Here is a 16,112-nt window from a genome sequence, read left to right as displayed (position 1 = left end):
GCATGTGTGACTTCAAGTGTCCTTTCTGACCAAAACTTTTACCACAGAGTGAACAATTAAATTGTTTATCTCCTGTGTGGATTATCATGTGTGTATTCAAGGCTACTTTACGACCAAAACTTTTACCACAGACTGAGCAATTAAATTGTGTATCTCCTGTGTGGACTACCATGTGTGACTTCAAGGTGTGTTTATAACCAAAACCTTTACCACAGACTGAGCAATTAAATTGTTTATCTCCTGTGTGGACTATCATGTGTGTCTTCAAGTCTACTTTACGACCAAAACTTTTACCACAGACTGAGCAATTAAATTGTTTATCTCCTGTGTGGACTATCATGTGTGTCTTCAAGTCTACTTTACGACCAAAACTTTTACCACAGACTGAGCAATTAAATTGTTTATCTCCTGTGTGGACTATCATGTGTGTCTTCAAGTATCCTTTACGACCAAAACGTTTACCACAGAGTGAGCAATTAAATTGTTTGTCTCCTGTGTGGACTATCATGTGTGTCTTCAAGTATCCTTTACGACCAAAACCTTTACCACAGACTGAGCAATTAAATTGTTTATCTCCTGTGTGGACTACCATGTGTGTCTTCAAGGTTCCTTTCTGACCAAAACTTTTACCACAGACTGAGCAATTAAATTGTTTATCTCCTGTGTGGACTATCATGTGTGTCTTCAAGTCTACTTTACGACCAAAACCTTTACCACAGACTGAGCAATTAAATTGTTTATCTCCTGTGTGGACTATCATGTGTCTCTTCAAGTCTACTTTACGACCAAAACCTTTACCACAGACTGAGCAATTAAATTGTTTATCTCCTGTGTGGACTACCATGTGTGTCTTCAAGGTTCCTTTCTGACCAAAACCTTTACCACAGACTGAGCAATTATATTGTTTATCTCCTGTGTGGACTATCATGTGTCTCTTCAAGTGTGCTTCATTAGCAAATCTTTTACCACAAACTGAGCAGCTGAAGTGTTTCTTCCTTGGAACGTCACTGTTTTTCTGTGAGCCTAAACCTGACTGAAGTTCACTAGTTTCCACCCATTCACCATCGTTGTCTTCAGTCTCAGAAGAGTCTGAAGTATTGTCATCACTAGTTGGTTGTGAATGACTAGCTAGATGTAAGTATATAAAGTTCCTGGCTGGTTCTGATACTCCACAGTCCTCTTCATCAGCTTCTGTTTTCATCTGTTCAGTTGAGCAGGTGGCTACAGGCTCTGCCTCTCTGTTCTCTTCAGTTTGGCTTTGATAAAGCTGTGAGGACTGAGGTTTCTCTTCCTCCTCTTCACTCTTCACAGGGACAACAGAGAATGGGAACATGGTGATATCAGCCTCCTCCAGCCGTTGAAGCTGCTCTCCCTCCCTCCTGATCCAGAGTTCCTCATGTTCCTCTTTAATGTCTGGGGGCTCTGGTCCCTCCTGACTGGTCCGGGGTTCCTCTTTAATGTCTGGGGGCTCTGGGTCCTCCTGAAGCTGCTCTCCCTCCCCCCTGATCCAGAGTTCCTCCTGTTCCTCTTTAATGTCTGGGGGCTCTGGGGCCTCCTGAAGCTGCTCTCCCTTCTGACTGATCCAGAGTTCCTCCTGTTCCTCTTTAAGGTGTGGGGGCTCTGGTCCCTCCTGAAGCTGCTCTCCCTCCCCCCTGATCCACAGTTCCTCCCGTTCCTCTTTAATGTCTGGGGGCTCTGGTCCTTCCTGAAGCTGCTCTCCCTCCCTCCTGATCCAGAGTTCCTCCTGTTCCTCTTTAATGTCTGGGGGCTCTGGTCCCTCCTGAAGCTGCTCTCCCTCCATCCTGATCCAGAGTTCCTCCTGTTCCTCTTTAATGTCTGGGGGCTCTGGTCCCTCCTGAAGCTGCTCTCCCTCCCTCCTGATCCAGAGTTCCTCCTGTTCCTCTTTAATGTCTAGGGGCTCTGGTCCCTCCTGAAGCTGCTCTCCCTCCCTCCTGATCCAGAGTTCCTCCTGTTCCTCTTTGATGTCTGGGGGCTCTGGTCCCTCCTGAAGCTGCTCTCCCTCCTGACTGGTCCGGGGTTCCTCTTTAATGTGTGGGGGCTCTGGGTCCTCCTGGTCGAGACTGGGGCTCCACTCCTGCTGCTCAGCGGGAACTAACAGCTGCTGGAGGTCTGGAGGCAAGGCTTCTCTGTGTAACCGCACAGCATCCAGCAGTTTATCTTCATCACCCGCAGTTAGGTGCTGCTTCACCACAGCTCTCAGCTTCTGGACTTTAGACATTTTAATTTTCACACAGTGACAGGAACTTTTCCTCCTGAACTTTACTGACAAACTTCCTTCAAAGCTCCAATAGCTTCACAGCTAACGTTAGCTTCACAGCTAAACCATTCATCTGAGTCCAGTGAGTCTTCTTCCTCTGATCAACGGAGCCTGGTTCTACTTCATATATTCGTGATAATATCGTCCGCACATACGAGTCTTCTGTTTGTAAATTAAACTTCTTAAAGTATTATAAACGGGAAATAGGCTAGTATGCTACTGCTAGTGCTAACGTTACCCTGTGTTGTTACAAGAACGTTTGCAATGATGGCCGCTTCCACACGACACCCAGTGCTCACGTGATCTGACGCACGCTGGGCACGTCGTTCCGATGACGTAGGACGATACTGATGACGTAGGACGATACAGCTCACAGCTCAGAAACAAACAATCATGGCGGACTCCGTACCACTTGTGTATCTAGCAATTAGCAACATTCCTGTCGCCTTTCGTTCAGCGGACCTCAGAAATTACTTCAGCCAGTTGATAGAAAGCGGTGGGTTCCAGTGTTTCCACTACCGACACCGACCAGAGGTTCTCAGAGAGGAGGAGGAGGAGGAGGAGGAGGAGGAGGAGGAGGAGGAGGAGGAGGAGGAGGAGGAGGGCTCAAAGCAGGAGTCCGACGAGCCGACACACGGAGGAGCTGGAGGACCTGGTGGCCCGTCGGATGAGAGCACGGTGGACAGCTCGATCTCCTCCTCGGAGAGAAACACAAAACAAGACTATTCCTCCTCGTCGAAGCCACGCGTGAAATCCTGTTGCTGTATAGTCTCAGTCCACGATGCCAAGGAAGCGGACAGATTGATCAAGATGTACTCAGGGAACCAGTGGATAGACTCGAAAGGAAGCTGGCTGGCGAGACGCTGTGTTATCAAGAGAGTCAAAGTTTCATATGACACAGGTTAGTTAGTAGACGTCAACCAACCTTGTCTTTGTTGTTTGGCCCGTATGTTTCTGTTGTGTGTCCTAATTACCCACCCTATAGGATTTATTGTCTGAGGATGTTGGGTTGAAAAAAAGTAAATTATTAGGCGATGTTCAGACTAGGAGGCCAAATCTGATTTGTGAACTTTAGTGACCTATTAATGACTTTATCCAGATTGGTTTTATGAGTCTGGACGCTCCAAGTCTGATTTGTGTCACTTGTCCCAAACCACATATGGAGGTAGTTTCCAATCTGCTTTCGACTGATGTGACTTGAGTGCGGACGTGCAGATCCACCAAATCTGATTTGAACATCACTTGCAACTCGTCATCAAATGCTTCTGTGCAGGAAAACCACGTCACCAATATACGTATTTACTGATGCCCACGTCGTCGTTACCATAACAACCCATGCAGATAGGCTGTTTAGGTCTGGACAACACAGATCCGACTTGAAAATCAGATGTGTGGCAGTGCGGACACACTCCCAAATCAGATTTGGGAAACCAATCAAGATATGATGATTAATGACTTCATCATCAAATCAGATTTGCATGTAATGTGAACATGGCCTTAGATCAGTCTCTCTGCTTAGTGGTTGTCAGTATGGTATGCTGTTATTTCATTGCTTCAAGGTTTGTTGTTTTTAAGTTGATCAGTGTTTTGCACATCGATATTATGTTGTCACCTTACATCTTTTGTCTTTTTTTATGTTAATGTTAACATAAAGCACTTTGTAACTCTTGTTATTATGTTTTCAGATGAGGAGTCCTTCCCCTATAAGACAAAGTGTGAGTAGCGGCACCGCGTGTCCTTAACAGAACGTTTCACAGAGGCTGACCTCCGAGGCTTATGTGAGTTAAACCCACCCTCCCTGATGCACAATGGGAACGTGGGCACACCGGTGAAAGTATTCCTGCAGCTCATCCAGTCGTGCCGTCTGCCTCCGCGTCTCATCCGCAAGTTGGGTCTCACTTTCCCCAAGACCAGCTCCAACCGGCGCTATGGCAATGTGCCTTTCCAGTACTACTGTGCCCACACAGTACTACTGTGCCCACACAGTACCAGCCACAGAAGAGAATATCTTCACAGCTGCTGGACATGAAATATCAGGGCCAGGTGGTGTGGCTGCTTCATCCTCAGGAGCCAAGCAGCAGCTAGGTGACCACCGAGAAACGACAGACACCGATGACCCGGAGGAGGAGGAGGAGGATGTGTAGTCAAATGCAAATTATGTGCGTTTATATCTGTTTGCACGTTACAGAGAGCCGCAGGGATGACGTATCTTTGTAGTCAGAACGCGGAAGTCCCGGACTTCCTGGTTCTTCACTGTTTCTGTCTATGGGATTTTTGAATGGGTTTTTGCCGCGATGCTTCAAATAAGGTCTCTGGGCAACGCAAGCTTAATCAAACGTGAACCAGAGTTCAGTCGGATAATCTTCACACATGAGGACCACTTTCATGAGTTTTGTAGCGTAAATGCGAGCCCTAGAAGTAAAAAGCTTGTGCTAAGCTAATCCAGAACTACACAGTGTCGCATAGGCTTCCACGTCACGTCAGCACGCAACCTAGTTGTTGTTGATGTGTGCGCTGCTGTGCACTGATTACCCCGGGCTGAACGGGCTGAAGCAGGTGAGGGAAAGAGAATTTCCGTGTTCGTCCTTTGAAGTGATGACGTTATTGACGTATAATATCCCCGTCGACTCAACAGTGTAGTCTCATTTAGCCGTTTGCTAGCTAGCTGCCCTTTTAATGGCATGTAAAAGCTTAAAAACTCATGCCCACATAAAGTGGGCATTATGTGTGAAGATGATATTACTAAACACTGGTTCACGTTTGATTAAGCTTGCGTTGCCCAGAGACCTTATTAGAAGCATCGCACCAAAAACCCATTCAAAAATCCCATAGGCGAAAACAGTGAAGAACCAGCAGTGTTAGTAGCATCGATGATTTCCGGACTCGTTCCTGCGGCTCTCTATTAGTGATAGGATGTCTAGGGGGCTGTGGTATTTTGCTGGAAGAATTGCTATTATCATTTGTTCTTCTCCTCCTCGGGTGCAGGATGATGACCGATGTGAGGAGTGGGAGCGCCATGAAGCTTTGCACGAGGACGTAACGAGCCAGGAGCGGAGCAAGGAGAGGCTCTATGAAGAGGAGATTGAGCTGAAATGGGAAAAGGGTGGTTCAGGCCTGGTGTTCTACACTGATGCCCAGTACTGGCAGGAGGAAGAAGGAGGTATACAGACACTTCACACAAACTAACATTAACAGAACGGTTGTAAAATAAAATAAAAAAACATTTGCACATTATTATGCCAACAAATGATTGTGTGGGGGGGCTGGTGGGTACTTTTTTCTATGATCTACAGTGGTAGACGGATCAATAAGCGTCTTTTACCGCAACGCGGCGTTAATTCTGTTTGCCGTTAGTATGTGGTATCAAAGTGGGACACTAGGGGGTGGCAGTGCACAACTACCTACAGTACAGTATATGCAGCAAGCAGGGAGGCTCTCGCGCTCAGCCTACGAAATCAATCGTGTTTTGTCTCCCCTTGATGATTAAAGTCCCTGGAAACCAAATCCACAAACTAACTATTAAATTAACTATTAAATGTAGGGTCTTATGTGAGTAATTGTGTGCCTCTGAAAAGAGAGAGAATTACTTTCAACCCTAACCCCGAAAATCGACACTTTTCTACAAGGTCTGGATTTCCATTTCCTCATTGAAGAGAGCGGAGCGCGCTGTGCTAAAATGAATGATCTTATCACGTCATAATTATTATTATTATTATTATTATTCCTTTGTGTGACATTTGTGCATTCCTGCTGAATATTCTACATGCAGAATAAAATCACTTGCGATGGGGGGTGGAATGTTTCATGTACTCTGCCAACAGTAGCCTATCCTTTGTGTGTGTATTTGTACATTGTTACTACAAATAACAGCAGTGGCTTGACCGGCGCGCGGCCGCATCCCTTAAAGCAATAGCCTATAATAGAGAGAAGTCTGTGATCAACCACATTAAAACTACTGCGCACTCCACGGCAATTCAGCTCCTTTTATTTGTTCCCTCTAGACTATACGAACTAATTTTTATGGCCTTGCTTTATTCGTATTTAGTACAGCTGCAGAGGGCCATCCATAATAATAATAATAATAATATAGGCCAGGCTACCATAAAAACTATAATATATGTTTTATTATAAATATCTGTATTATTATAAATAAAATAAATAACTCCCATAGCCTACACCTTAATCAAGAGGTGAGAGTAGCTACTTTATTTATTTGTCATCTGGTTCTCGGCCACGCTGGCCGCCCGTCATGTCGCTCAGCAGGCACAGCAGCGTGCGCAGAGCCTGCGGTTCTCGTAGGGGAGCAGTGTGTGTGTGTGTGTGTGTGTGTGTGTGTGTGTGTATGTGTGCGCGCGCCGTGCCCATTGTCTGAAAACATATTTTTATCAAACAATATAGGCCTACTCTGGTTATGTAGGCTCTTTCACACCAGCCTTGAAAGCCACAGATTTTATATATAGCCTATTGTAATATAGGCTACTGTAGGCCTATTCTCATCGGGACTGCCCCCCCGGACTGCCCCCGTTCCTTTATTTACATTTCAATAGGTTGGCCACATGAGACAATAGACAGGGTCTATATGGTCTAATAGGGGTGAAACATTCCACCCTCCATCCCCCTCCCCCAATTCCAGTCTCCAGTGTCCCTGCAGAAGTCACAAGGCTGATGCAGATCGCAAGTTGTGGAAAGGGTTTGGAGGCCTTCAACTTTGCACATGCAGCGGAGCAGTTCAATGCAGTGAAGTCCCGACGCAAATAAATGCTAAACGAAAACGGGCAGAACCGAGCAGCCAGCCACTTTATTAAAAACATTTTTTACAAGTGATTCTTCATTTATTAGTTTTCAAGTTATTTAATTTCACGTTCTAGAGACATTCTAGGCATGCCAGACAGTGCATGTATTTACTTAGGTGCCCAATAATGCTGCTATAGGCTATTTGTTTAATTTATTGTTGCTTGCTGAGTTTGCACTTTGCAGTTAGGCCAAAGGCCTTTAACTCATTGAATGCCATGGACGTCCTTCGACGTCCAATTAAATAGTGACGTAGAATGCCACGGACGTCCTTCGACGTCCAATGCGTTTTTTGACGGTGGGACGTCGATCAAAGCCTTCCGCAGCTCCTGTACAACTATAGTAGCTATTGGAGGTGTATAACCTATTTTACGGACTCATTAGGTGGCGACAGTGCTTGCTCGGTGCAGTCCAGATTAGAGACAGGTCCGAGAAACAGCCTAAAAGCCGTGGATCAAAGACAACCCGATGCATGCTCCCAGAGCCATTTGCTCTGTCGCGGGAGCTGACATTGGCTCCGAACAGGAGTCAATCCGCGCTCACAACTGAGCCCCTCTGTCCCTGTCTGTCTGTCTGTCTGTCTGTCTGTATAGTTTCTCCAACCGATTAGCAGCCAGGAAAGCAGCCCCTGACGCCAAACCATTCAGCAATCCGGGTTGGCTCTTCCCTGCTGTGGCGCTGAGAGCCGACAGCAGCACACAAACGCAGCACTCCGAAAATATAATGGTTGCGTGAGGCTGTGTGCAGTGTGGGGAGGAGTTTACGGGGGGAGGGGGGGAGGGGGGTGGTGCACGCAGGGCATCACACAACAACTACGTCACTACATCAGAAAATATTATCTTCAGACTCAGTGAATGTGCTTGAAATGCTGCATTTCACAAAAGGCGGATTATCTCAGCTAATAATTTGAAAAGCCTGAAAACGCTGAAAACAACCTATCTTCTCCGGCTCATAACTAAAGAACGGAAAATGGTATCAATAAACTTTTTTTTGCTGATGATACAATAGAGCCAGCTCGTTCTTGTGCGTGTTCGGTGTTTACATAGTAATATCACACAATATTCTGTGGGCCTCGAGAAATCACTGAAAACGCTCTGAAAACTCTGGCACTGGGAGCATCCGTTCTCCAAAAGTGGCTGGCACTGAATGAGTTAATAGGCTACATTCAGCAGTCAGACACCTCAGGCTATCATTGAAAATGTTTTTAATTAGGCTACATGAATAAACAAACGTCTTCAGTCAGGGTTCCATAAGTCTCTACTCTTCCTTCATGTTCACTTGTCCGACTATCCCAGAAACTGAGAAAATGTAAACATAAAAATATGCTTCTAAAATATAGAAGGCTAAATAAAATAAGTAACCGACCAGCATATTTATTGTTGTTTTTAACTGAGCAGCCTACTAGCCTGCAGTTTGAGTCGCGCCTGACTCCGTACATGACATGTTTGTGAATGCGCATTCGCAGCAGTGCCGGGCCGGGCAGCCAAACAGCACCGCAACGACTTCATAAAATTTAATCAACCCCCCCCCCCTCCTAATAATAGCCATATAAGACAAATAAAAATGTTACTATAATAAACAGAAATAAAAGAAACAAGCTTGTTTCCGTACAACACTTTTTATTTGCAAAAACACAACCCAGTGGGACATTGGGAAAACCTTCATCATTTCACACACAAAAATAAAAATAAATTAGCCTGGTAAAATTAACCAGTAGATATTGCTGTGTAAAATAAATACAAAACGAATTATGCAATTATCTTAAATGAATTAAGCTTGTATTAACGAACTTCAGGGATTTAAACAACACAAGCCCACCACACGATCTTATAAACTTAAAGGAATTCGAAATTAAACATTTTGGGCTTGGTTAAATAGGCTATAGGCCTTTAGCCATTAGCCTTTTTGCTTCGTTTTACCATTACAGGTTTCTGGCCAAGAATACCAACAGCTTTACCTTTTCGGGCAATAATTTGCTTCGGAGTGGCATTGCAACAATCCCTGCTGTGCTGAACACACGCTTGGATGGTACACTGGTGGCACAAATACACAAATATTTCCCTGCCAAGCCAGCCATGAGTGGAAGCCGTGCCTGGTTATCTTTCCACCAGCACCTGACTCGTCTTCTTCACCCTCCACTCTCACGCGTGCAGCGGGGCCGACTGCTGCCACAATCTCTGCTACCAGCCCAGCTTGGGTATCACTTAGATCGGTGGGATCCATGTTTTCCGCCCGGTATCTTGGGTCCAGAAGAGTTGCTTTCCGCATAATCCTCTGGGTTGCATAGTGTCATATTTCTGCTGCATCTGCTCCAGGATGACTCGCTTCAACACCTGCCCCTGCATGCATCCAGACATGTCCAGACATGCCCACCATCCCCTCCTTCCCTCTCTCTGCTGGATGGCGCTAGTTACTTTCGGTTTCAACACCTGCCCCGCATATGACACGAATAACACGTCGTTGCACGTTCCAATTCTTTCATACTTTTGGTAAATGCGATCAGCGGTATGGGGACCCTGTATGTGATCACAGCCTAACAGAACGGTGTGCCCCTTGAACGTCCCGTCAATGAAACTGGCCACGATGCCCAGGAAGCTGTGCCCTCTCCTATTTGTCCAAATGTCAGCTGACAAGACAAATCCATCACCCTTTTCTAATAGCGCCCGCAGTCCATGTAAATCATTTTGAAAAATGATATATCCAGCTCCCTTTTTCTCGCTGCTGTCACGGTTGGGCAATGAAGAAACTCTCAGATCTCCGTTTCTCTTTCTCTGCTTGTTGGTTCGCCTCGCTCTCTATAAATAAAACATATTCAGACGGTCCGAAATTAAATTAACATTACAGGCTACTTTTTGCATGATAGCCTACATTTTTATTTTATTTTAACGCTATATTGGGGCCTATTTAGCTGCCGTAATTACCTTTTGTTTTCTTTCCGGCGCGCCCTATTGTGTCACATTCAACACTTGATCTCAAGGATGCTCACAGATGACACCTGGTGGTCAACGGTGCAACTACACCTCAATTAGTTTTAATGCCGCCGCGCGTCAATACACAGCTTGCGGTAAGGCACGCTTATTGATCCGTCTACCACTGTACACAAAGTGCCATATTCAGTTAAAATTGAAATTAAATTCTACAAACTTATCAAACTTATGTACAGGATACAGGAATACGCTGAGTTTATTGAATTGTTCTTGGATCAAGACATAAGTCAATTGTTCCCAACTTCAGTCCTCTGGACAAAGAGTGACGCTGGTTTTCTGTCCTATTAAGTGGTTATCAGTTAACTGCGTTCACCTGACGTCCCAGATCTAAAATCAAAGAAAACCAGTAATACTCTGGGTTTAGAAGACCAGGGTTGAATACCACTGCCATACATGAATTATGTTTACTTGATGAAATATTGATTCTGTCTCTTTACTCCCTTTCTTTAGATTTTGATGAACAAACAGCAGACGACTGGGATGTTGACATGAGCGTTTATTATGACAAAGGTAATTAAAATGCACTATTATTCAACTGTCATTCCCTCGATTGACAAATGGAACCAAACAGAAAATGCACAAAGTGTTAGGGCGTTTTCAGTACCTACCTCATTTGGTGATCCGACCAAGCGCATTTTTGATTCAACAGCTGCCATAGCCAGCTGCATTGTGGGTAATCGGGCTGAGGAAGAGCATTTTATGGTTAAAAACAACATCTTAATTCTTCACATGCTGTTTTGTTGGCTGGCGAAACTGTGGATTATTCTTTGGGGATTTTTTTTTGCACGATTGCTTTCTTATGCGATAAGATTGTCTGATTGCAGCATCTTTATAAGTTATTATTTTATTCTTGACAGCGGTCATATTCTCCATGATAGTAGCCTACTTTAGGCAGAAGTTGCAAAGGTTTGGTTTTATATTTTTACCAAATGACCGCGCGTTAATGACACATATCACGGCCAAATTCCACTGAGTCCGTGTTCGGTCCGTCTGCGCTGCGGTACGGCTTCGGAGCCGATACGTTTCCGCTCTAATCAATGTGTCAACTCCCACCTACTCCGCTGCGTTGCGTGTCTCAGACGATCCGGAGCTCTCCGAAGCAGATACCCAAGGCTTCTATTTTTCACGGATGTCGGAGCAAAGCTGCAGCAAGTTGGGCGGAGCCAGGCATGGAGTCAACAGGGCAGAGGTGTTTACAGCATTCAATATCAAGCCAGAGGACAAACATGTATGAGGAAAAGTTAATCATTGAAGTGGAAAACCACAAAATAATATATGACACAACACATCCTTTTTACAAGGACAACACCAAGCAAGTCCACCCCTCCTCTGCTTCTCCAGTTGGGAACAATGATCTTCTGCCTGTTTGTTGTTGTATTTATCCCACATACAAATTGTCTCGCGCGAATGTGCGCGATTTCACCGCGAGAACTTGTCGGTCTCATCACTCCAGCTGTCTGGCAGAGCGGAGCCGTGACGTTGGTGGAGCACAGAGCACGGAGCACAGAGCACAGCCGCAACGCAAATGCACTCAGTGGAATCCCGGTGTTAGCCCAACTCTTGCGTCTCACGTTGCGATCATTGATTGACAGGTGATTGAAGCATGCTTGACACGGGGAAATGTCGTGCGGGACCTTGAGAATACAGAGCGAGTTGAATAACAGACATCGGTTCAGATTTGGGGATTCAGACAGAGGGCTGTTCACATGCACATTCTGGTTCACTGCTGTGGTTGGCACCTGCCGTCTCCCTTCCTCTGTCTGTCGGTCTGTCTGTCTCTCACACACACACACACACAGACACACACACACACACACACAGACACACTCTGTCACCATCACCCAATGGCAAATACGCACACCGGTCTCGACCATAGACTGTATATAAAAGGGAGTAGGCTAAACACGTGCGCACAGTCACATTCTTATCATTTCAGCTGTCAAAACAAAATCTCTGGGAAGTGGGAATTTACATTTTCTCCCGGCCAATCCAGGACGGTTGGCAGCACGAATGTGGTCCGCTTGCTTTTGACCTGGTGTGAAACTGAACCAAAACCAGCTGAGAAAAACTCAACAATGTTTCATTTGGTGCAAATCATGAACTAGGCTGGTCTGAGAATGCTCCTTAATTGTTCATGTGGAGCCAGATTGCCTTGAACTCAGATCTTCCTCCCACAGATGGAGGAGACATGGATTCCCGCGACTACGTCCGCATGCGCTATGAAAAGAGGCTGAGGGACGGCCTTGAAGATCGATCAGGACACAGCCAGACGATCGGCAGCTTTGAGAAGTTCACTAAGGTAAGGAGGTCTCCACTAGCGCTGCACGATTTGGGGGAAAGGTGTGATTAGCGATTAGGGTGGACAATTTTGCGATTGCGATATAATAAACAAATGGTATCTAGGGATGTGCCGGCATGAGTTTTTGATGGTATGATATTGATAACCTTGGACAAAAATACCACAGTTTCACGTATCACAGACTAAAATACATGAAATATATTACAATTTAAAATATATTAAAACTAAATAAATAAAACAATTTGAAATAAAATTATCTTAACACGTTCACTGCCAATGACGAGTTGACTCGTCAAACACAATCCAACCGTTCACTGCCAATGACGAGTTGACTTGTCAAAAAAAAAAAAAAATTTTTTGACGGTGCTACGTGGATCAATGCCCCCCACGTCTCCTATAAAAATATTGGAAGTATTGAATTAGTATAATCTATTTTACCGACCAACTAAGTGGCGACAGTGCTCTCCCGACAGAGAGAAAGGCAACCAAAAACAGCCGCGGGAGAAAGCCATTCTCAAGGAAATGGCTTGGCGATTTTACAGTCATCAGTCACCAGACTCGCCCGAGAGCGGCCGCTCCAACAGAGCAGCACACCGAGAGCGGAGAGCGGTGCTGGCGTGGGGGATTGCAAATTTGCATAATAGATTATGGGTGAAACACACTTTGAAACACCCGCAGAAAGGCCAGAATCGCACGCATTCCGAAAACCCAGAAACGAACGAGCCTCATTCTCATACTGTAGGCGAAAACGCTTTCACGCTGCTGCACACGGGCGGGTGGGTTCCAAAAATAGACTGGGTGGGCAGCATAAAGCCTAGAATCGCACAAAGCTTCATCAAAGCTCTCAACCGAAAATCCAAGAAACGATTGAGTCCTATCCACAGTCCACACTCGCCACACTCGCCGACGAGGGGCCGCCAGAGAGGGAGGCTGCTCACTGCTCAGACAGGCAGGAGAAACTGGCTTGTGACAAACGCCACCAGACACGCCCACGGAGGGAGGAGTTTAAGGGAGAGGGTGTTCAGAACTATATTGTTCAGATGTCTGATCTCTCACTGATGCCAAAAATAAATGGTTAAAGTGACTGTTCTGCCTGTTTGATTGAATTTCACAAAACTGCGATTATCTCAGCTTCCTGTCTCAGACACTGAAACCATGCTGTACTCAACGGCTAATATCTACATAACTACTAACTCTACAAACTAACTATTTTAGACAGAGAAAGCACACATTCTATTAGTACTTTTGTGAACTTCGTGTTCACAAAGTCCAAGCAGAAAATTATCCTCGGCTCTTGTAAAATGAGCCAGAATCCTCAAAAAACGGCTTGGCAGAAGCTACCTACAGTAAAAAAAAAAAATGGCTGGCAGTGAATGTGTTAAAAAAAAAAAACATTTTGAGACATTTGCCTGTCCCAAACATGTAAAAAAGAAACACCAGAAAAATAGAAACTGCACTGTGTTACAGCACATAGAAGATGGCTCAGACTGGCAAAGTTAGTTACATGTCTGTCCAGTAATACAGTGATACACCCCGTTTATTTATTTTGGAGTGACAGATGGCCTTAAAGGCCACACTCACGTGACGCTTCTTGAGAGAGAGAGGTGAGGTAACGTGCATCTGCAGACTTTATCGAGGGACCATGAAGGCGTCATGTGACAGGCTAGCTAGGAGCCTGGGAGGTGCTGCTGCTGGCAGCTGCAACAGTGTTTTCTCTGCTATCAACCTTGTTAATCTCGTTATATTCTTCATCACAGCGGGTCATTACCCACTGTGCACTTAATCGTGCACTAGTTCTGCATAAGCACCTGCAGCTCTCTGCTTATTTTACTGACTTTCTCACTAATCACACGGCTGTTTACATGCTTTTCTGAACAGCGAGCTAGTTATTAGCATAGCTCGCTGTCATGGATGTTTTCTCTCTCCCTCTCTGTAAAATGTTACGTTTGTGACCCTTGCTGCGCATAACATTACTTATTTGCGGGAGTGCATGGGAGAAGTCTCCCGCTAGTGTTGATGCCCAGTGTGATGGCAGAGAAACGTGTGTTTGCTGCGTCACGTGTAACGTTAGTTTAGAGGAGGCACACACACACACACACACACACACACACACATACACACACACAAAGACGTGAGAAAAAATAATAATAATCGCACACTTTTGCGGTTATGTAATCGCACGTGCTGACATCGTGATTGCGATTAGATTAATCGTGCAGCACTAGTCTCCACAACAGTTGATTTGACTCCAATCTGTATGGAGCCTATTAATAGTAGACATGTTTTCAACATCTCTTTTCTTGGGTTAGGGCTTTGGCCGGCGTGTGATGGAGAAGCAGGGCTGGAAGGACGGTGAAGGGCTGGGGAACAGTCAGGCTGGGATCCCAGACGCCCTTGAGAATGACGGACAACATCCCAAGTGCAAAAGGGGCTTTGGGTGAGTAAAAACCAAGTAAATACAGACTTGAAAAAAACAGAACTCATTTTAAACGTACTTTTAAAAATAGACTAAAGACTTTTATGTTTACCGTTGCTTTTAACTGCTGACAGCTGTTTCTCAATCACTATTATACAATTGGTTTTAAAACATAGACGACTGTAATTACTGCTAAAAGCTGCAGGTCGGGGGGATCGTTTCCCGTAATATGGATATACTCACAAGAGGGTGAGGTGATGCGTCAGGAGGGACGCACGCGTAAGGGGAGCTTACTTGAGCCGTACTCGTTTTAAGCAGGGTTTAGAGAGAAAAAAACGGCCTGTTTGTCGACGGGCAACAGATGACGCAAGGTACAAGCGGGGGTATGCTTGGCATCCAAACTGCAGTATAGAGGAAAAGAGGACCCCGTACCCAGACCTGAGTTTTATGTGTGTGTCGTCATGTTTATAGTCATAATGTCGGGGGACTCAATATAGATAAATTGATTTATTCTATTATGCAAACCCAATGAGTCCTCTATAAGTTTTTAGCTCTTTTTGCAACTGCTGCGCCTGTTGCTTAATGCACTTTTTATACATTTTTTTTTTTAAGTTTTGTTGTGATGCTTTTAAATGTCCATTTTATTCTCTTCTTTTATTCTTTTATTTTCCTGTCAACCATTTTATGTGAAGCACTTTGAATTGCCTCTGTGTATGAAATGTGCTATACAAATAAACTTTCATGATGCTAATGAGCATTCCTGTGTTTTTGTGCAGGTATCATGGAGAGAAGTTGAACTCCGGCCCTGTAAAGAAGGCCAGACCAGGCTTTCATATAACCACAGTGTTCGATCAACCCAAAGACATAGATCGAGGCGATACCTTACTGAGACGCCAACCAAACACCAGTATGAAGTACAGAGGCTGGCAGCCAGGTGGCACCATTGGACCACGAAGATGACTTTTTGTAAACCTTTTTTTAGTGTTTTATTTTAGTTATTTATACACCACTCTGCTCTATTAAAAACATGGTTGTCAAACGTTTCATTAACGTAACATAAAATCAAACGTTTCGTTAATTTTATGCTCACTCACTTTATAACTCACTTTATTATAACAACTTATTATGCAATTGCAGTACATAGATTGATTGTAATAAGAATGTAATCACTACATGTGTAGTCTTTTGTGTTTGTTGCAGGCTACTACAACAAATTCAAGAGCCTTGGGGAGTTTGGTTGGAATTTGGTTTAGTCCGTTTCTTTATTACTCCTAAATTAACAGCACAGCAAACAGGCACACAGAAGAAAATACATTCATACTGGGGGAAGAGGTGGCAGCT

The 16,112-nt window shown here is 44.8% G+C and overlaps 1 pseudogene across 1 annotated transcript; it reads left to right on the top strand.

Moving 5' to 3' along the window:
- The first annotated feature begins 2,671 nt into the window (after positions 1-2,671).
- LOC310800074 (G patch domain-containing protein 3-like) lies at positions 2,672-15,756 on the top strand (annotated as a pseudogene). Its single transcript has 8 exons — positions 2,672-2,837; positions 2,886-3,179; positions 3,964-4,437; positions 5,264-5,438; positions 10,507-10,566; positions 12,234-12,355; positions 14,665-14,792; positions 15,548-15,756. The product of its transcript is annotated as a G patch domain-containing protein 3-like (transcript).
- The last annotated feature ends 356 nt before the right edge of the window (positions 15,757-16,112 follow it).

The sequence above is a fragment of the Poromitra crassiceps genome, assembly GCF_964638095.1.
Source record: "Poromitra crassiceps genome assembly, chromosome: 29".
NCBI classification, from domain to species: domain Eukaryota; kingdom Metazoa; phylum Chordata; class Actinopteri; order Beryciformes; family Melamphaidae; genus Poromitra; species Poromitra crassiceps.
Note: the sequence above shows the minus strand (reverse complement) of the source record. Positions and strands in the feature narration are given on the sequence as shown.